Source organism: Mauremys reevesii, linkage group 2 (assembly GCF_016161935.1).
Source record: "Mauremys reevesii isolate NIE-2019 linkage group 2, ASM1616193v1, whole genome shotgun sequence".
In the NCBI taxonomy this organism is placed as follows: domain Eukaryota; kingdom Metazoa; phylum Chordata; order Testudines; family Geoemydidae; genus Mauremys; species Mauremys reevesii.
Window position 1 is genome coordinate 191,000,184 of NC_052624.1, and position 21,569 is coordinate 191,021,752.

The 21,569-nt window shown below is 36.6% G+C and overlaps 1 long non-coding RNA gene across 1 annotated transcript; it reads right to left on the bottom strand.

Moving 5' to 3' along the window:
- Window positions 1-716: 716 nt before the first annotated feature.
- LOC120398361 lies at window positions 717-18,975 on the bottom strand. Its single transcript, XR_005594337.1, has 3 exons — window positions 18,716-18,975; window positions 17,007-17,075; window positions 717-925 (listed from the first exon to the last, which is right to left on the bottom strand). It is a non-coding gene; the product is annotated as an uncharacterized LOC120398361 (long non-coding RNA).
- Between the last annotated feature and the right edge of the window lie 2,594 nt (window positions 18,976-21,569).

Consider the following 21,569-nt stretch of genomic DNA (forward strand, 5'->3'; position numbering starts at 1 on the left):
ATTCACATTTACAATTTCTTATTAAAAATAAAATCCTCACATTTAATGACATTCATGCTTAACCCTGAAACCTTAATGTTCTCATTTTAAAATGGAATTCTGCATTCTTGCAGTGTCATTCTTTAATCTTCTAATAGAAATAAGGGTTTTTTCCTCACTCAACAAATTGCAGGATTGGGGGTTTAGATTCTAAAACCTCTCTGATTGTATTTGCAAATTTTGGTCTTCGTTATCAGGATCTGTAATGATGTCTCTTAGTGTGCCATATTATGTAATAAATCCAGCACATTGGATAAAGCATTAAGAGCTTTAAAGCAAGGCCAAATACTTAGCCCTGGACTATACTACTGGTTGGGTGGGGGAGGGGATCGATCTAAGTTACGCAGCTTCAGCTATGTGAATAACATGGCTGAAGTCGACGTACTTAGATCGACTTACTGTAGTGTCTTCACCGCAGTGAGTCAACTGCTGCCACTCCCCATCGACTCTGCTTGCGCCTCTCGCGGAGCTGCAGTACAGGAGTCGACAGAAGAGCACTCAGGGATCAATTTATCGCGTCTAGTCTAGACATGATAAATCAATCCCCGCTGGATCAATCGCTGCCTGCCAATCTGGCGGATAGTGTAGACATACCTTTAGTTGCATCTCCGTCCCAGTTATTCATCAAGGTAACAGACCCGTTAATAAAGATAGCACTCATGAAGTGCCCTTGTAAAAGGAAATTTTTATTTTCCATGAATACCATCCATGAGGTGCAGATGTTACAGAATAAAACATAATGCATTAGGCTCATACCTTGATACTTGTAGGGTTAAAACAATGAATAAGAATTAACACAACATAAAATCCTATCTGCTGTTGGAGAAGTATAAAATCTCCAGAGGTGTTCTGTTGCACAGCCATATGTTGTTTTCTCACTTAATGTCTGTGAAAGTTTAAAAGATTAATAAGATTACTAATATTAAGACTGAAGCTCAGAGAGTTTAAGAATTAAAAAAAAATAGACAAATGTGGTTAAAACATATAACACCCAGGAAAAAAAAGTTAGACTTGTTGTCTACCTTTAAAAAGAATTTCATCATGTGTCATAGAATGGGTTTTTATCTACACTGGATTTTTCATCTCTATGTATTTCTTTCAGCAACACTTTATATAGATATTAATAAGTGATGAAATAACTTAAACTTTTTATTTTTGCTTTGTACATAAAATAAAGGAATGCCTGCTGCTTTTTCTGTAAAATTTTAAACAGCTAAAGCACCATGCATAGTTCTAGCATAGAGCAAGTAATATTTTATGGCATGAATCAGTATCTTAGCTAGATTTGTTGTACTTATAACCTCTGTTCCTTACTTCTAGGTTGCGTACAACTTTCCCACTCCCTGCTCTACAAACAGGATATTCCCTTGAAATAAGACTCTGAGTTTACTTTAAAAAACATTTTATTAATAAAAAATAATTAAAAAACCACAACCCTTTTAAAAATAAATTTTAAAAAACCCTGAGGGTCTGAAGAAATCCATAGATCTGTGAAGATTCCCTTTGTAATTATTAAGCACTTTCAGTATTAGAATGCAAACCTTCTATGGAAAAAAATGACATAGTGGAGATGCTAGTATTCCAGTCCTGTCTTGGTACCAGTGCACCTGATTTGGTCTTTATACAGAGAACTGTGATATCAAGCTGTGGAAGACTATTTTTTTTACAATGGTGGCATCTGGCCTCTTGGCAGACTCCCCAAGCTAGCACACATTGAGCTGCCTGTGGGTCTGTCACATAGTAAAGCTACAGATGGGCTGGTTTGTCCTCCTTGGACACATCACCTTGAGAATAATGATTTGGGTGAATTCTTGTTCTGCTATCTAGTTTTTAAGATTTTTTTCGTCTTTTCTCAAGTGACTAAAGATGGTATCTCAAGATTTTTTCCCCTCTTTTCATGACTAAGGTGCTGTACTGATAACCTTGGAGACCTTAGATGCTGCAATTACCACAATTGCAATGCCAATTCATCTTCATCTGGGTCTGGAGGGGTAGGCTTCATGGGTCAAAAGTTAGAGTGGACATTGAACTATTTCTTCCCTCTACTGAGGCTGCCAACAGGTACTCAATTCATTCCACTTCTGAGGTAGTGTTTTTTATACTGTGAATACTTGTCCACTAGGATCCAGACCAAGACCATGAAATAGTCTCATATAAGTAACTAAACATCATTAGGTGACGTTGCCCCTTTTCAGTCTGAGTGACTAGGAAAGCTGGGGGCCCCATGCATGTTCTAGGTGGAAGTAGAAATTGGTCTCAGTCAGTCAGTCTTTTATGCTGTTCTGTTTATTTACAAAGATTGTACAAAGTCCTGTTGCTCTGAAAGCAGAGAGAATCAAATAAGCAGGAAACAACTTATTTTGCTCATAACTCCAAGACCACTTTTCAGCCTGATCCAAAAACCTCTTCCTAGGCTCCTTCCAGAGATAGTCACCATATTTTTAGCTGCTTCTTCAGGCTGAGTCTCTGTCTCTCCTTCCTTTTTTAGTTTTCTGTGTTGTCTCCCCCCAGTAACAGTAGCCAGTCACACCCTTTACCCACCTTTTGCTAGTTTCTCAGAAGATTCTATTAGGCTTTGTTTTAACTGTGTCCCCTTAACTGATTTATTCACACATCTGTTTGAATGAGGTTTTAACTCTGCCACCCATCTTATAATAGTGGCAAAAACTTTCCGTAATCTAATGATCAGAGCCCCAATCCTGCAACTAGTTGTACACAGGCAGACTGCAGGCCCGCCCACAGTCCCTCTAACTTCAATAGGACTCCATCCATGTGTGAGAGTTTGCCTATGTAAAACATGGATTCTAATTGGTGATGGATTCCATGCCTATGGATTCTAATTGGTGATCTAGAGATGAAAGCCCATTAATAGAGCTGAATGAATAACTTGCAACAAATAATTAATATAGCAATTTTAGCCTTTTTTTATGTTGGTGGACCACTCGTGAACAGATTGCAAATTCCTCTATTTTTGTTTATATATATATAAAATAGAGGAATTTATATATATTTACACACATATATAGTGTGATATTTTAATGTAATAGATTAATCTAAACTGTTTATCATTTAATATTTGAAACTTGCTAGTTAACGTGTATTATAATTTAAGATAAGCTATTGTTTCCATTCCTTGGTTAGCTGGCTGTGTAAGCACTTGTGGAACAGTATTGTGAAAATTTGGAAATGTCTGATTTCTAAAATGGGAGATTTTCATTCCATGAACATTCATGCCAATCAAATTCTGTTTTATGGAAATACAAAATGGGACGTGAGCATCAGTGAAAATAATTCATTATAAATTTGAACAGTATTGATGGAAAATTACTGAGGTACTCAGGCTGCTCTACCCATTATCAGTCCCCTATGTGATCCAATCCTACAGAAGACATTTATTTTTGTAGTAGTAAGAGCTTTTAAAGAATAACACTTAATAAGAGAGATTCATTAAAGGGAACTGTGTAACAAATCACATCGAGTAACTCCCTAAAAAAGTTAAATCACTTTAACTTGGGATTTTTTTTTATTGAAAGATATATTAACGTGTTTTCATTTAAAATAGTACGTAAGCTTAGTCAACTTGTTTTTCAATGCAAATATGCCATTATAAGCACCTTGAGACTACCCATAATTAAACTTCATGTAACTAAGACTTAAAAAGTCTCCAAATAGAATTAAATCTAGCCATAATTCCCTTACATTTGGTAAACTGATTATGGTTTCAGACAACAATACTTTTATCACCTCCGACAGAGAGCCAGTATCATAGTGCTTTTCAGAAGCTACAGTGTGGGGATCATGTCACTTCAGAAATAAATACAATATCTCCTGGGGAACATAGTATTAGAATGGCAACAGATACAAAAAAGAGTCAAAGAAGAATACCTTATGCAGTCAAAACAATGAGAGAATTTACATCTGTGGCATGTAATTATTCATATTGAAACTGGCTAGGACATCGATGCAGCTACTTTTACTCTTGTTTGAAGTTCTTTTGACACTTTTTTTAAACCACCAGAAATAGTTAGAACTTTGGTTTCATTTCATTTGAATAGCAGCACATTCTGAAGGGATTCAAAAGCAATACTGACACCAACTGAATTACTGACATGTGCAAAGGAATCAAGATTTTCAAAATTAGAGAACAAATTAGCACCTGGTGTAGCTTTATTTCTGTGGAGGTACGACTATTTACACTGGATGAGGATCTGCCCCAAGTGCCCAAAGTTAGGCCCTTAAACTAATATTTAGGCATTTAAAGAGGAGTCTTGGTTTAAAAAATGCTGAGCACCCAGCCACTTTCATAAAGGAACGTAGATTTAAAATCTTGACTCACATCATTTTTTCCTTGTGGTTCTCTTATCTAAGTGTTAACTAGACACATCTCCTTACCTAGCTTGAGAACTGCTTGCTTAAGGAGGTCAGACCCTGAAATGTTAGGGCTGATTGCAGGGCTGTTCGTGCAATATTGCCAAACCTGAACAATTTCCATTGATTGTTTTGAATGTGTTCAAGTTACATAAAACTTTGAAATGGCTTGAGCTAACAGTGCCTAAATACATTATTTAAAAGTGCCTGGTAATTATGGCACCATTGAACAGATGCAAGTTAATAAAATACCATGATAAATCCCTTACCAGACCATTTTATTCAGTAGACAATACAATGTGGCAGTTTATTATCATTCCATAAAGAGCTGAGAAATAAAACTACTTTTATTTGCCCAACTTTGCTCTAAAAAGGCCACATACCCTACCACAATTTATCATCCAGCAGCTTTCTTAGTGTCAGTAAATTATGCCATAAGAAAGAAAATATAAAAGTGGGCTATTTAAAAGACACTGTTGCTTCATCTTTATTTAGTGCCTAATGTGTTTATGTTTTGTTCTTTTGTAGCTTATGAAACTATCAATCTGGTGTTACAATCAAATTATCATACAGGTAACAATACTTTGTTTTGTGCTAGCTTCTTCTGACATACATTATAAAGCTTTTGGTTTGTATTCTTGTTTTGCCATTTCACGATATTTGAGAAAAGCACTTGTATTGTTGAATTGTTTGCTTACTTTTTAAAAATGCTGCAATGCGGAGAAAGACATATGTGCAATAAACTGAATTTTAAATTTCCATTGGTTTAGTGGCAAGGCAGGCTAATTTTAAACTATTATCTTTCAGTCATTGTACCTTTCAACTGAATCACACATATACACCAGCTGTGTTGAAATGTCCATAGGGATATTAACTTCATGCAGTATATGAGTCTTACTGCTAATTCTGTATTAATATCAAGTGACTAAAGACTTATGGCTTCTGACACTATGCATCCACCTCAGTTTTCTATTCTGGAGGAGATAGAAATATTATCTTGGTAAAGGAAAAAGTTCACTAGATTTACATACTTGAGTTACATTTTCAAATGCGACAAATGTTAAATAATTGTTTATCTGCCATTCTGCCTTTGTGTCCTTGTATAATTTTTCCTGAAAGGAGCCTATCTTCACATATGCAGGCTGTTAGATTAACTCCTCCTTATTCTGGTGGAAATAACAGTGGATGACCATGTCCGCTCTTATATCTGTTATTGTAAGGTGCAGAACAAAGGTTTCGGAAATCAGTGGGTATGTTTCACCCAAAGGCTAAATCTTGAAACCAAATATGGCGGAAAAGGGGAAACTCTACAGGTGCTGAACTTGTCCAACTACAAGTGTCTCCCTTCTGGAGCAGAGTAGAGGTGTAAGAAGAGTACTTCTGATGGTGGGAATCAGGAGGATACAAAATAGTGAGGGCTTCCAGAGCATTCTCCCCTGCAGCCTAGATTGGGCAGATGAGTAGGACTGACTTGTCTGCTGAGCTCTTCCACCTTATAAGCCCCAATTCCCCATTAGATCTACTTTCATTTGCTATTATTGACAGTTCTGACAATTCTATTCATATAGTGATTTGACACTCTCCTTGAACACTCATCTTATCAGTATTAATACAAATTGGAATTTAGACAAAGTTGTTCCCAGTTAGCTTATTATTTAGTATCAACATTAATTTATTCTTCTACAGAAGCACTTCAAGGCAAATGGATCCTGAAAGTATGGGATATAGGGAACCAAACTACATCTTCAATGTCATTCATTTCTCAGGCCTTGAATACTTTGGAAAGTTATAAATATAGGAAAACTCTTAGGATAAATATTAGCTGGTGACAACTGTTAGCTGTAACTGCTGTCTTTCATTGTTCAGGTGAGATGTTAAACATGGTCCTTTTCTGCCTACTCCTTACATTTTTGTCCTGGTGGATATTCAAGAATTTGTTTCAAAGAAAGATGGCATTATCTCTCAATAAAACAAATTATGTGAGGTTGTGTTAACTACCACTCAATGCATAGGACAACTTCAGACTTCAGTGGTGTTGCATGGGTGTAACAGAATTTGTTACATAATGGCTGAAGCTTTCATGGTTTGTATTTGATTAATCTATTGTCTATCAGTATTTAATAATTCAGTCAATGCTGTATAATCATGTTTAGAAAGGAGGCACAATCTAAACCAAACTCTGGTTCAAATAGCCAAATATCACCATGAATTCAAGAAATTCATAGTTTCTAGTGCCAAACCTGAGAAAAAAACCCTTATCAAAGAATCTGCAGTTTGGCTGGATAACACATATGGATGCTTGGCTCTGTAAAGGTATACCAGGAAGCAAATACCTTAGAACAAACACCCTCATTATTTTAAAGAATCTTTTTCTTGTGTCACTCTTTTCCACCACTTTTTATATGAAATTGTTAATGCTAGAGGCACAGGTAACTAAGCCAGATGGATTCTGATAGCCTCATGTTGCTGGCTGCTATACAGAACTTCTTTGAAGCTGTCCTTTCTCCTGCTGCCTTGTCCTTGAATTCTGGTGGCTGGAGTTAGTCAAATAGATTTCTCCAACTATATCATATTTACATTTCTTTCATCAGAGACTGAACCAGACAGTTCACTGGCACTTCAAAAGCAGTACCAGAATACTCAAGCAGTCTGGAAGAGAACCTGAGTTGCAGTGGACAGGGCATTTATTCTTCCTTCCAAACTGGGATCTTTTTCAGTGATCCTTTTTCAGAATCACTGGGGAGAGGAGAGGGGAAAAGAGAGAGAGAGAGAGAAAATGACTCTATAGCCTGGTGGTTAGAACACTCCCTACCCCAATGACTTTATTTAAAACTATAGATCCACAGTGCAACAGCTTCAAGAAGAGAGACTGAGGGAGCCCTACTTTAGAATATCTTATAGCCTAATGACTAGAGAACTCACCCAGTTAAAATCCCTTCTATCCCTTGAACTAGGGGTGAGTACCGTAACCACTGGGCTGAAAGTTATGAGGGAACTCCTCCTCCTTGCTTGTTATAGGGATTCAATCTGGTGTTGGGGATATGGGAGTGTGAACACACTCACCTGATTGGGCCCCCACAGGTGAGTTAGGCAGAAGAATGTCTCTCTTTCCCTAGTGTGTGAATCACACTGGGGCTTAGGTGACTGGCCACCTGTGCGGGATGGTAATGCACATGCATAGAAACATAGGCATCTAGGGAACTTTTTATTTAAAAATTTAAGCACAGAGTGGATTTAGGCACCTATAGTGTTTGGGGGCAGCTGAGCATGGTCTCTGTTAATCCCACTGAGGCCTGATTCTACAGTTAAGGCTTCCACAGTGTCAAGCACCAAAGTCCTTTTGTGAATCTAACTTTTAGTGCCTTCTAGAATATCCAGTTGAAAACTTCAAAAAGAAGGGACAGGAGCATTCAGTGGGTTATCCAAATAAATTCCTTAAGGCCTGTGGTTTTAGTAAGTGTCTAAGAATGAAAAGTCTTCAGGCTTCACAGAGCTCTTCGGGTCTGGGAAAGGAACACCGGGTGTCACAGCTAAATATAAGGTGGGACAGACTGCTACCTTTCCCAGACCAGAAGAAGAGTTCTGTGTATCTTGAAAGCTTGTCTCTTTCACCAGCAGAAGTGGGTCTAATAAAATATATTATCTTACCCACCTTGTTTCTCTAATATCCTACTACCAACAACAATACTACAAATAAGAATTAAAAGGAATTTTAACTAAACAGTACTGTAAAGCCCCCAGGATGGGTTCATCCTCTTTTGGAGATTTGGGATAGGGTAGGGAAGCAATAGTTTAAGGTTTCATTTTTATTACTTTGATAGGGCGAATGTGACTGGATGGCTGACGTTTGAGAATAGGATTTTGTATAGTACCTGACTTGCATTATTTTTTTTATATTGAGTTCTAGTCATTTTAATGTGATGCATATGTATGTACTATAAAATAATTCAGAAAATGGACACAGTTTTAGAAGTTAAAACTATAATGGATCAATCCTGCAGTCTTCATTCAATTGACTTGAGTGGCAGCTTTGTATAATAGTAACATCATTGAAAAGTTTTTTTTTTTTAAACTGTAAATCCCAAAGTGCTACACAAAGGTATTTTGTCTATTTTCTTTTAATAAATGGAATCTATGAGTGACAGACTTGTTCAAGATCACTCAAAGTTAATGGGAAACCTGATACTAAAACCTTGTTCTCTCTCTCTGCCTGGACCAGTAAACCATTCCTGTAAGGGAAAATGGGCTACTTGTATTTGGAGCAAAAAACAATGCAGGCCAGCAAAACGAATCTTTTACAGCTCTTCTTGACATATTCCTATGCCCAGTTACCTTGCAAGACTCTAAGGGTATTAAAGCACGGTCAGCATTTTTTCATGCAGAATGTTTTCATGGCAAATATTTGTCAATTCAGAGGAAAATTTTTGAGTTCTCAGCAGGAAATGCTAAATGGAAAATTTATTTTCATTTCAATTGAAAACATTGTTTGGTTTCAGCTTATCAGTTTAAGAAAAATGAAACAACATTTTATGTCAAAATGTCAATTTGAAACATCAGTTTTTGTTTCACTTCGCTTTAAAATGTCCTGGTATTTTTTTAACAAAAAAAAGGGGGGGGGAATAATGTTATAAGTCAAAATGGACTGACAATTTAACTAAATAAACTGAACTAAATAAACATTTTTATTTTAAATCAGTTCAAAACTTCCCAGGGGAAACCCAGAACATTTTGACCACAAAACACGGACAATTTCTCATTCAAAATTTCTCACACAGATTTATTTTTGACAGCTGGAGTGTTTTACCTGTCTGTTTGACAGCTCATTACTCTACTCTTCTCCTGCTAAATACAGAATGAAAAAGATATCTATTTTTTACACAGACCTTGCACATCTGAGAAAAATTTGGAATTTCCATGTTAAGATTTGTTTTCATCAAAAAATGGAATGAAAATTTGAAACAGTGATAATTTTTGTGGAATGAAATATTCTGGAAAAAAATAATTTGTAAATGTTGAATTTTTTTGTCAACTTTTCAGTCAAAACAAAAAAAAATCAGTATTCTAAAATAGAAGCATTTTGTTTCATTTTGTTGAACTAACCCAAAATGCTTTGTTTTGAGTAAGTTCAATATTAAACAGCATTTTCCCATTGTGCTGCATTGTCTAGTGAGAGTTGTAGTTCATGAGCCATATGCTCACATCCTCCCTTATGGGCCAGGCTCCCTTACTGGACTACATTTCCCATGAGGCACTGAGACTCATATGATTCTCATGATGCACCACACAGGTTGGTTGAGGGATGTCTATGTTGCACTATTGGAGATGTAGTCTTCCATGGAGCCCAGCCCAGAAGAGAGAATAGGAGACCAAATGACTATTCCCACCAGGCAATGATCTATAATAGGAATATGCAGTTTAATGGTTTTTTGTGTTGAATCATTTCATTTTGGGTCAGTTCAACATAATTAAATATTCTTATAAATATTTCATTTTGATTTTCCCGTTGTAAAACTGATAATCTTTTGACCAAATTGAAATTTTACTGTGGAAAATGTGGATTTTGCAGAAACTGAATATTCTACTCCAAAATGATTTCTGATCAACTCTAGGAATAGTGTATAAGTCGAAAACCAACCTGTACCAGTGCATAAAGAGGATACAAAGTTTCAAGCCAGTCTATTCTTCAAAACAACTTTGCTTATTAAAATATTCCTGTATATGTAATAATAGTAACTTATTTTCATACCAAAAAGAGAAATATTAATGAGATACATCCTCACTTTGGTGTAAATTGTCATAACAACACCTCAGTGGAGCTAGTCCAATCATTTAACAATAAAAAAAAAAATCTAAGGCCTTAAATGGGTTATTCAAAGCCATTTCCAGTGACTGGGAAGCGTACCCCAGCTTGGGACTTCCAGAGCATAATGGCAGACCATGACCTCTTTTTAGGAATGCCCTTAGAACACTCTCAGTGCAGGAAGCCAAACAGAGTGTAGAGGAGGACCCAGTTAAGTGGCTTTGTCACCCAAGGATACATCCACGAAGGGCTAGCTGGAAATTCTTCTGGCTTTTGAGTTCCTTTGTGCAGGATTGAACTTATTTGAATCTAGCTGGGTTTTTTTGTTTGTTTGTTTTTTTTCATTTTAGAAATAGTCTGTGATCAGATAATTGAAGATGATATTGTAATGAATATACACTAGCATTGCAGTGAGACAGAGTTAAGGCTGCAAGTTGAACTTTAACTTGCATTTTCAGAGCTTTGTCTGTTTACCCATCCATGCTTAATATGGCATCAAAATAGTTCGCCTTTAATTTAAATAATATAGGATTTCCTTTGCACCTGGAGGGTTTTGTGTGTGTGCTAACATAAGTGAAACATCACTGCTATAGAAAAAGTTCTACCCTGCTAGTTGGTAGTTGATAAGATTGACTCATTTCGACTATATGTTCTTTGACTCCTTTAAATTAAATATTTTTTAGTGATTGCTGCTCATGTTTGGGTATTTTCTTGGTATCTTTTCAGGTCTCTTGTTCAGATTCCGAGAATTAGAAAATTCCTGTTTTGCATAATCAGTGTCCGGACCTTAAAGAAGCATAGTTTTCTTTAAAAATATGTCTAGATTAATGTTTGTCAAGTTTTCCTCTCAAATGTTCAAATTATCATGGAATTTATATTTAGCTTGGGACAAGCATAATCTTTGCTTCTCTTTCTTACGGAATCTTCTAAAGGAATTTGCATTTGTTCTAGTGATAAGTAACTATCTGAGATATAGTAACACGTACAGTAGTTGAAAAATTCCTCAGAAGCTTTAGTTTTTGTCGAACAGATAGGTAGAGAGGAATAAAAGAAAGTGCCTTTTAGGGTAAAACTCCCTCAGACTACTCTCAGCAGACATTTACTTGACCACTGCCATCTTTTCACATTTAAAGCTAGATCCAGGTTGTTGGTTTTTTTAAATCTCTCCCTCTGTAAGGAACAATATTAGCTATGTCACTGAAGAAGCAGCGCATAAAGAACCTCTGACCCATAAAGGCACAGTTTTCCCCCAGTTGCCCCTTATTCCAGAAAAAAGCTGTAAATCTTACAAGGGTTAAGATTAAGCTTGATACATTTATGGAAGGAATGGCATGATAAGGCTGCCTACAATGGGATATGCCCCATCCGTGACTGCTGTTAGCAAATGTTTCCAATGGCCGGAGATGGGACACTAGAGGAGGAAGACTCTGAGATACAGAGGATTCTTTCCCATGTGTCTGGCTGGTGGGTCTCATCCACATGCTCAGGTCCTAACTGATCACCATTTTTGTGATCAGGAAGGAATTTCCCCCAGGTCAGAATGGCAGAGACCCTGTGGGGGGGGTTCACCTTCCTCTGCAGAATGGGGAATGGGTCACTTGCTGTTTTGAACTACAGTAAATAGAGAATTATCTGTCATTTAAAGTCTTTAAATCATCCAGAGGTTATGGGCCTGTTACAAGAGTGGGTGGGTTAGGCTTTGTAGCCTGCGATGTGCAGGAGGTCAAACTAGATGATCATAATGGTCCCTTCTGGCCATAAAGTCTGAGTTATAGTTTATCAGAAAATAAGCAAATTTTTCATAGAAAATTTCAGGGTTTTTTTTGGCAAAAATTTCAAAACGGTAAAATGTCAATTGAAAACCAAATATTTTTAATAGGAAATGCTGTTGCATTGCCTCATAGGAGTTGTAGTTTGGGTGTGTCATGGTCCCATTCTCCTATATAGGTCGAGTTCCCTGGTCATACTGTATCTCCCATGATGTACCCATGTTCTCCCTCCTTGGAGAGGAAGGCAGTGCATTGTCAAATTCCCTGGCCATGTTGCATTATGGAAAATGCGATCTGGCCAGAGAGCCCAACACATAGAAGAGAATGGGAACATGAGACAACCAAACTATAACCCTCATGATTCACTATAGCAGCATCACCACATCAGAATATTTTGGTTTTCAACTAATTGTTTTTTGATGAAAAATATTTTTTTCCTGTGGAAAGTAGACACTGTTTGAAAAAAAAATTGTTTGGTCGAAAATCCAATTTTCCATTTTTGACCATCCCTGGGAAAGAGTTCTCAACCCCTCCTCTCCCTCAACTCCCCTCAACTCAGCTCTGTTGGTCAGTAAGTAGGGGAAGGATCCATGGCTATGGCTATTACGGCCAATTCCCCACACATGCACTGAGGGGAGGTAAGTAGCTGTCCTTCCCACACAAGGCAATGGCAATCTTACCCTTACCAATAATCTTAATAAATAACTTTATTTATAGAGTAATTCCTCTACCAAAGCACTTATGGTGCTGTGACAAGCAGTAAAAACGAACAAACAAAACCAAACAAACAAAAAAAAGAAAGAAAAGAAAAAAATAGATTTAAAAATGAAATTTTAATTACAGAACAAACTTCACTATCGACCTTGGAAAGCACCTTCAAAAGCACTCTACGCTGGCCTAACATTGAAGTAAAGTGTAAAATAGGAGTGGTAAAGTTAAACATTTTCTATAAATTTTGGCAGTATTGATGCCTATATCGGGAACAACTCCACTGAAGTCACTATTGCTATTGTGTTGCCAGCTCTGACAATATTGGGTGTATCACTTACAGCCCTGGCACCTGGAGTCAGGTGAGTAAGTGAGAATCTCAGCTTTCTTTCTTTTTTCTTTTTTTTAAACTAAGTTTCTAGCCTTCATATTGGAAAACATGAGCTGAAAAAGCTCAAAAACCTGAAGGCAAATTAAACAAACAAACAAAAAAAAACAGTATTGAAAAAACTCACCCAATTCTTTTAAGACAATTTTATTATTTTGGAGGCTGACTCATGACTTTTGAATGCTGTCAATCAGAGCAAAGAGTCAATAGTTTTGTTTGCCCATGTCTTCTGCAAAATTTGCTTATAACTTTTAATAATTTCCTCCAAATCAATATATGTAAAATGTAAAAAAGCAGTCTTGTTTTAGATTCAATCTAAGATTTTCTTTAATATATATTCTTACATTTTTAACATTTACATTCTTTTGCAGAAGCTTCTCCCCCCCCACCCCTTTCCAGGCTGAATATTAAAATCTTGATAAATATTCTGTAAATTTGATTTTAAAATAGAATTTTTCATCGTAAGGATTGTAGGAATGCCATTTGGCTTACCCAGCTACCGCTTACACTGCTCTATAGCCAAAATGCTTCTGAAATAAATGTAGTCAAACTTTACTAATTCTGGGTCACTGAGAACGAAAATGATGCTTAAAATCGTTGATTGGCTCTAGTTTTCAAGTTATGCTATTGGGTCAGTATATACGACCCTTGACTTGGGAATGGTGGATGATAAGTGAGTTATAAAGGGAAGGGATCTCAATTTAAACCAGAAATGACTAAAATACATCTTTGACTGGATCTATGAATAAATCTATGACTGGGTTTGGACAGTAATTGCTTTTTAGGCAAAACAATGAATGATGCAATCTGAAGCTGGTATTGCATCATACATGATATGAACTGCATCATGTTATTCCTAGAAGTCATGGATGATGCAATCATAACGAAGCTTACATCACTCTGCTGAACAAATTGCCCTATATCAGCTCTAGAAATCATACAGTCTCATGCTCTCTTATTTGTCAGTGTTTGATTTTGCAAAGGGACACATTTCTATTTAGCCAAAGTGAGTAGAGATGCCTCGTACTTGTGTGAACAGTGCAGATAACTTCTGCTATGTTTGTGGTGAAGTGACTTTTGCATCACAAAAGCACAGTATAACCACTATGGTTAAGAAAGCCTATCACCTTTATTTTGGCTGCAAAATTGGAGATCAGGACAAGAGGTGGGCCCCACACATATGCTGCAACACTTGTGCAACAAATCTTCACCTGTGGTTGAACGGGAAAAGGAAATCTATGCCTTTTGCAGTGCCAATGATTTGGAGAGAGCCAACAGATCATACCAGCAATTGTTACTTCTGCATGGTGCCTCCAGTTGGGAAAGGCGTGTCAAAGAAGAAAAAGTGGACTGTGCATTATCCAAACATTCCATCAGCTATACGCCCAGTACCCCACGGAGAAGGACTGCCGGTTCCTGATACACCAGAATCATTCTCACTTGAGTCAGACGAGGAAGAGGAAGAGGATGAAACTTCTGGTCCTGAACCATCAATGTCACAGGACCCACATTTTCTCCCATCCTCCTCCTCTGAACCACACCTCATAACACAAGGTGAACTGAATGACCTTGTCAGGGATTTGGAACTACCCAAGAGTAAGGCAGAGCTGTTGGGCTCCAGACTACAGCAGTGGAATCTCCTGGCAGGAGATGTTAGGGTTTCCATGTTCCGTGACCGTCAAAGGGATCTTGTCCCATTCTTCTTCATGGAAGGTGATCTTGTAGCCTGCAACAACATCGATGGGTGTGATGGCAGCCCTCAACATCGTTCACGATCCAGATGAGTGGAGACTGTTCATTGATTCATCGAAGACGAGTCTTAAAGCTGTTTTACTGCATAATGGCAATGTTTTTTGCCATCAATTCCAGTTGGTCATGCAGGCCATATGAAGGAAACCTATGACAACATGAAACAACTTTTGAGGTGCATAAACTATGACCAACATCAGTGGCAGCTTTGTGGCGATTTGAAGGTTGTTGCTCTCTTGCTTGGTCTGCAGACTGGATACACAAAGTACTGCTGTTTTCTCTGCGAATGGGATAGTCGTGCAAGAGATTCCCACTACATCAAGAAAGATTGGCCACTCCGACAGTCATTGGAGCCTGGGAGGAAAAGTGTTCAGCATCCACCACTTGTTGAATCAAGGAAGATTTTGTTACCACCCTTACACATCAAGCTGGGTCTGATGAAGAACTTTGTCAAGGCCATTGACAAAACACAAGCAGCTTTCAAGTACCTCCGTGGAAAATTTCCAAGGTTAAGTGAAGCTAAGATAAAGGAAGGTGTCTTTGTTGGTCCTCAGATTCGTGAACTTCTTCGAGATGATGCATTTGACCATGCACTGCCTGGCAAGGAAAAGACGGCATGGAAAGCCTTCCAGTTAGTGGCAATAAATTTTCTCGGAAACAACAAGGCAGACAACTACAGGTTGTTGGTGGAAAACCTCCTCAAGGCATACAAAAGCCTTGGTTGCAACATGTCACTAAAGATACATTTTTTGCACTCTCATCTAGATTTTTTTCCACCGAACTGCGGAGCAGTGAGCGACGAGCATGGCGAGCGATTTCACCAGGACATTGCAACAATGGAGAAACGCTATCAGGGCAAATGGAGCCCATCAATGCTTGCAGACTATTGCTGGACAGTGACAAGAGATGCTCCATTTAACGAATACAAGAGACAAGCCAAGAAGCGCTGAGTAGACACTGAATAGGACTAAACTATGTACATAATAGTTTTTTGCCTTTTGTTTCATAATAAATTTTATTTATATAACCCTTTTGCTGATTTTTAAAGTGTTACATAAACAGGACAGGTGAAATATTATCATGTAAAGCAACCATAAACACATGAAAAGACCTAGGTTTACAATTTATGATTAAAACTCTATCTACACAATGTACATAGACATAAAATGTAAAAACTTAAATAACTTAGAAACAGTAGCCAATCAGTTGTTTTAATTGTCATATTTGAATTCAGCACATCAAAATACATAATAAATACCACATTTTATCTCTGAAGCAGACGACTTCTCAAAAATTTGTAGACCAGTGTTACCACTCTTCTTCTTCAGATGGCACTAAAAGGACCTTAAAATCAAGTAGTGGAAGATATTCTTCCAGTGGTGGCATCTGACCATAGGCAACTTCCTGGATAGGCTCAGTGGACAATGTTGCTGATAATTCCAAAGTTGCCTCTGGGTCTGTCACATGACTAGACCACTGACTGGTTCTGCTCTTGTCTTATCATTCTGTCCTCTTCTGATTCATCTTTAATTCTGATAACCTGCACATTCTTATTCATTTTAGAGTTAGATTCTGTATTATTTTCTCATAGGATCCTTTCATGGTTCATCATTATCTGTATATAGCTCCTTTTCTTACTGCCTCCCATCTATTTCCTGATGTGTATCCCGGTGCCACATACAAACTTACAGGGTTGCATGTGCAGCATTTCTGCTATACAATAAATTGGAATCATGCTCAAAAACCAGCATGTCCAATCCAGTTTCTTTTAATTTGTGTTTTTGCTTTGTTTTTGTTTGTTTTGTTTTAACTGTGAATAGGGATTCATGCATGTGAACAATGTATCAGGCAGAGATCTTCACTTTCTGACCCACACCTGACCACTTAGCTGCCAAAGATAATACATTTCTCTTAGTATGCTCTAGTTTATTAGTTCTGTGTTCTTAATAATAAACAGTCAAATGCAACTTTTGGGTTATGTTGCACTGCCTGATTGCAAAATCAACCAAAAAAAGCTTATCTTGTTTTAGAGATCCCAGCTGCTGAAATAAAAAGTTGGAGTGATCTTCTGTTTAACAAACTTTTTTTTTTTGTTTCAAGACACTATTCATCTCAAACATGAAAATCTCCATTTAATGTTTGATAATTTATTAATTAATTAAAATTACAAGAGAAAAAAACCCACCATGATATTGTAGTTCTTCAGTGATACTCTGGTGTAGCCAACCACAGTCATGTTTGACCATCATGTTACCTGAATGAAAATCATGGGGTAAAATGACTTGGAATTATCTCTACAAACAGCCAATTACATCTAAGTAATCCATGCAGGTTAATGATTTAAAAAGCAATTCAATTAAGAAAAGTCCTTAGTACCAGGATTGTGGCTCATTATTTGTACAAAATATTATTTGATTTACTTGTTCAGTTTCAAAATGTTCAGCCCAAATATATCTAAATAAATCAGGGGTGAAATCCTGGCCATTGGTGTCAATGTCAAAATCCAATGGCCTTCGATCAAGCCAGGATTTTACACCAGTTTTCTAATTTTCTCTAAAATAATTTAACATATAAGGGGTACAAAATATATGTTTTAAACATATATTTGCTTTTCTGTTTAATTATGATTCTTCATCTGTGTATTTATCCCTCTTTGAGAATGTTGTTTGATAACTTTATTTTATTTATATTTAAAGTATTAAAATGAAAACACCAGCATTGGGCATCCTCATAACAACTGACTATACAATAATAAAGAATAGTACTATATATAATATGATGAGAAAAGTTAAATACTTTATATCCCATTCTCCATTATGGAGTGAACATACCCTATATCCCATTCTCCACAATATCATAATCTCCACAGAAACACTACAAATAGGTGGCTTTTGCAGTGTCCTCGACATAAAAACATTGCCCCTGCTGCAGACCAAGAGAAAAGAGCAAATTCCAGACCCCAGGAGCTTTCATGGAGAACATTATAAGAGAGAGAGAGAGGACAGCAGCTACAGAGGTCAGTTATCATCCAGAATCATGTTTGTTAAATTGAATCAATGTATTTTAATGATTTTGTGGTGGGTTTTTTCATTTTTTTGGAATTTAAAAAACATGGATACTATACGATCTTTTAAAAGAGCAATGCCTTCTCTCATGTGTAGTCATTGTATTTATGTATTACTGGATTATAGACCAAGTTTGAGATTGGTGATTGTGCTGTTCATGAGATTAGAAGGTTTATATATATATATATATATATATATATATATATATATATATATATATATTTTGCTATCTTTTCTCAGATAGAAGATTCTTTTGAGTCTGAAGAAGACATATACGGCAAAAATCATCCATTTTATGACCTTTAATTTAATTATTTAACGGATACAATTATTATTAAAATAATTTTTGGTGTTCTTTGTTACTTTAACTGTATCATCAGTTATACCTGTTATTGTCTTACCTCATTCATATTTGCCTATAAAAGAAATCACAACCTTGCACATATTGTACTGTGAACACACACATTTCACAATATATAATTAACCACTGCATAAAACATTGACTCTGTGTGTGTGTGTGTGTGTGTGTGTGTGTGCGCACATGCACACACATGCCAGATAACGAATTACTCTCTAATAGTTATTGAAATTTACGTATTTGTTTACCCAATAGAAATGTCACAATAAATAAAGTTTTATTAAATAATGGTAGCAACAAAAATAAATCTTTACTTTTTTTTTAATGTAAACTTTCTAAAAGAGTCTGGGCCAGAAAAGGCTTTGTTAAAAATTAACTTTAAAATAAATATTCCACAACAAAGGAGTCATTTTTTTTCTCCACTGTTTCTTATTCTTCTTCCCTTTTCCATTCCCCTCCATTCCATCTTACCTCTCTTCTTTATGGTTTATTTTTGGACTCTCTCCCTCTCTCTCTCAGCTAAATTTTTTATTTGATCTAATTCTATTAACCCTTTCTTCCAAAAAAGGTCTATTAAGTCCAAATATACAGTAAATATTATTAATAACATATACAATCTAGTTATGAAAACCTTGCTCACTGGTGACATCACCAGGTCTACTGACATAACTGGACTCCATTATATATACTTCCTGTATCAAAGTAAACAAACAAAACAAACAGAGACCAAATAAATCAGCACACTGCCTTGGGTTCCTATTGGACTACTTTCTGCTACAGAATGGCCAAGCTCAGACTGGCCTCAATATTCCATACCTTTATGACCCAGTCATGCTTGTCAAATCATTGTCCCAAGAATGAAGCCACTCACTGAAAAAGCTCCCAGTGGTACAGAATGCAGTGTAGGCTGCTCAACTGTTTGGTTCCTGCGCTGGCTCTTAAATGAGGCTTTGATTCAGCAAAGTACTTAAATACATGCTTAACTTGACTTCCGTGGGATTGAAGTATTTGCTTTAATGACTAGACTAGAACATGCTTAAATGCTATGCTGAATCAGGGCTTGATGCAGAGTAATATTCAAGGGCTTTGTCTTGACATTCCTGCTCTCCAAAGATTTTGCCTAGCTTCCTGACAGAGCTGTTCTCACTTCATGAAAATGACCGCCCAAACCCTGATGAGAAGTATATAATCATATTTTGCCTTGTCAGGGAATGGCCTTCCAAATGCCCTTACTTTATGTACGTCCATATTTGAATTATTCATTAAATAAAATTCTTCTTGAAATTCATGCATTTAGGAGTTCTTCATTGTCCTTTCTATGTTATTGGTTTTCACTGATAAGTCAGGATAAACAAATAATACATTTTATATACAGTAATTTGACTAAAGAATAGATATTTTGCAGAGTTCAGGTTTTTTTAAAAAAATTCTCCTTGCTGTATATTAAAAGAGAGCTGTTGTATGAATAGATTTCTAAACTAGTGTTTAAATGCCCATTGAAAAGGTCCTTAATATTTAAGTAAATTTTACTAATGAAAGGAAACAGACGATATTTTAGTTTCTTGATGCAAAGTAAAATATCAAAATGTCTGTCATCTGGATGTTCTCTATCAGTTATAATTATGTAAAAGATTAACCAGAAGAGTGTCAGATCTGTCTTCACCTTTCTACTATATACTCAATGAGTTATAGACCAGATTATTTTGTAGCCAAGTTACTTAATTAGCCCATTTCACAAAATGAATATACTGTATGTTACATTATTGCCATTTATCTACCGGTCCATTGACAGCTAAATTAAAATTATGTGGCAATTCCTCTTCATTACCATCTTGCTAATTTTCATTAGGCTTCTATATTTACAAGATCTTATATTCTTTATACTTTTAATATGTGAGAGTAATATGTTTTTAATACAGCTGTGTGAACCTTTCAAAATGAATTCACAGGACAACCTTTCTCCAACAGGCTGCAGGCTATAGGAAATTTTAACCAGTCTGGTTCTTATTCATGCAATTCTATTCTATGATATTACACCCTGAAAGCAAAGTAAAAGATCCATAGAGCAGCAGTGGAACCTTTCTAGTCATGATGGTGCAGACTAAGGAAAAGAAGACAAGTAAGACTATTACTACTATATATTTCTTTTCTTTTCAGGAGGACATAAAAGCTGGGAAGTGAGAAAAGTGGATCAGCTGGCAATCTCTTGAAGAGCTCTGGGTACTGAAGAGAAAGGAGTGGGATAGTTAGCCTTGGATTAGCTTGCTGTGCAAGTTTGGGCTGCTGCCTTTTCAAACATTCCTGATGTCCTTGTGAAAATACATGCAACAGGTTTTATACCCCCTCTTTCACACATTTACATACGTGTGACCATTGTTTACTTGTGTCTTGCCTTTTATCGATATGTGTCTTTCTGAGAACCCATAATTGAGACTCTGATTGCTGACATAAATTGGTCCAGTCAAAGACATTACCTCACCCACCATGTCTCTCTAACATCAATTCTGCATTAATGTTTTCCTGACATTTCAAATACATTAGTGCAGTTATCCTTATGGTTGCACATACTAAAAAATTCCTAAAACCCATAGTTTCAAGCATAAATGGTTATTTTTGGTTAACTTGTTTTTCACAAAGCACTTATTGCTAAATCTTATAACCTTAAGTCAAACTGCTTTTGCTAACTCTTATATCCTTATACTAAAACATTTCTAACAATTGAACTACTATATGCTGCAATGGACCTAAGTTATTGCCAAGCCTGCCTCCTTAACATTCATACCCAAACTGTATGTTCCCCTACTTCTATTTCAAGTATATTGGCTTTACTCATAATTATTAAAAAAAAACACTTTTTCACACACTATATGAATTAAGCTTGTCTTGTATCCTCTCCAGGATCAGGTCATGGATCACTGGTCAACAGACAGAGACCTTTGGAAGACAGAGGAAGGAAGCTCACCAGTAAGCTTCGTATGACAAGAAATGTTAAATTTTAGGGTCAAATGCCCTTTGGTGAAAGCTGTCATGGGTGAAAGCTTGATTCGCTGTGGGTTGATGGTGTAGGGGACATTGCCTTCCTTCTGTGATGAAGACAGGGCACAGGGAAGGATTTTGCGAGGAGGGTAGTTTGGGATGGGAGTGATCAAAGTAATGGCAAAATGCAACATTTTGGGCTTCTCTAAATGGAAAACTTGGAGTGAATCTTTGGGGTGGCAAAGTCACATCTACTGAGATACAAAGAAATGGTTTTAAAAGTCTGTGAGACTCCAACCCACCAAGTTTTAATCATAGAATGTCAGAGTTGGAAAGGACCTCAGGAGGT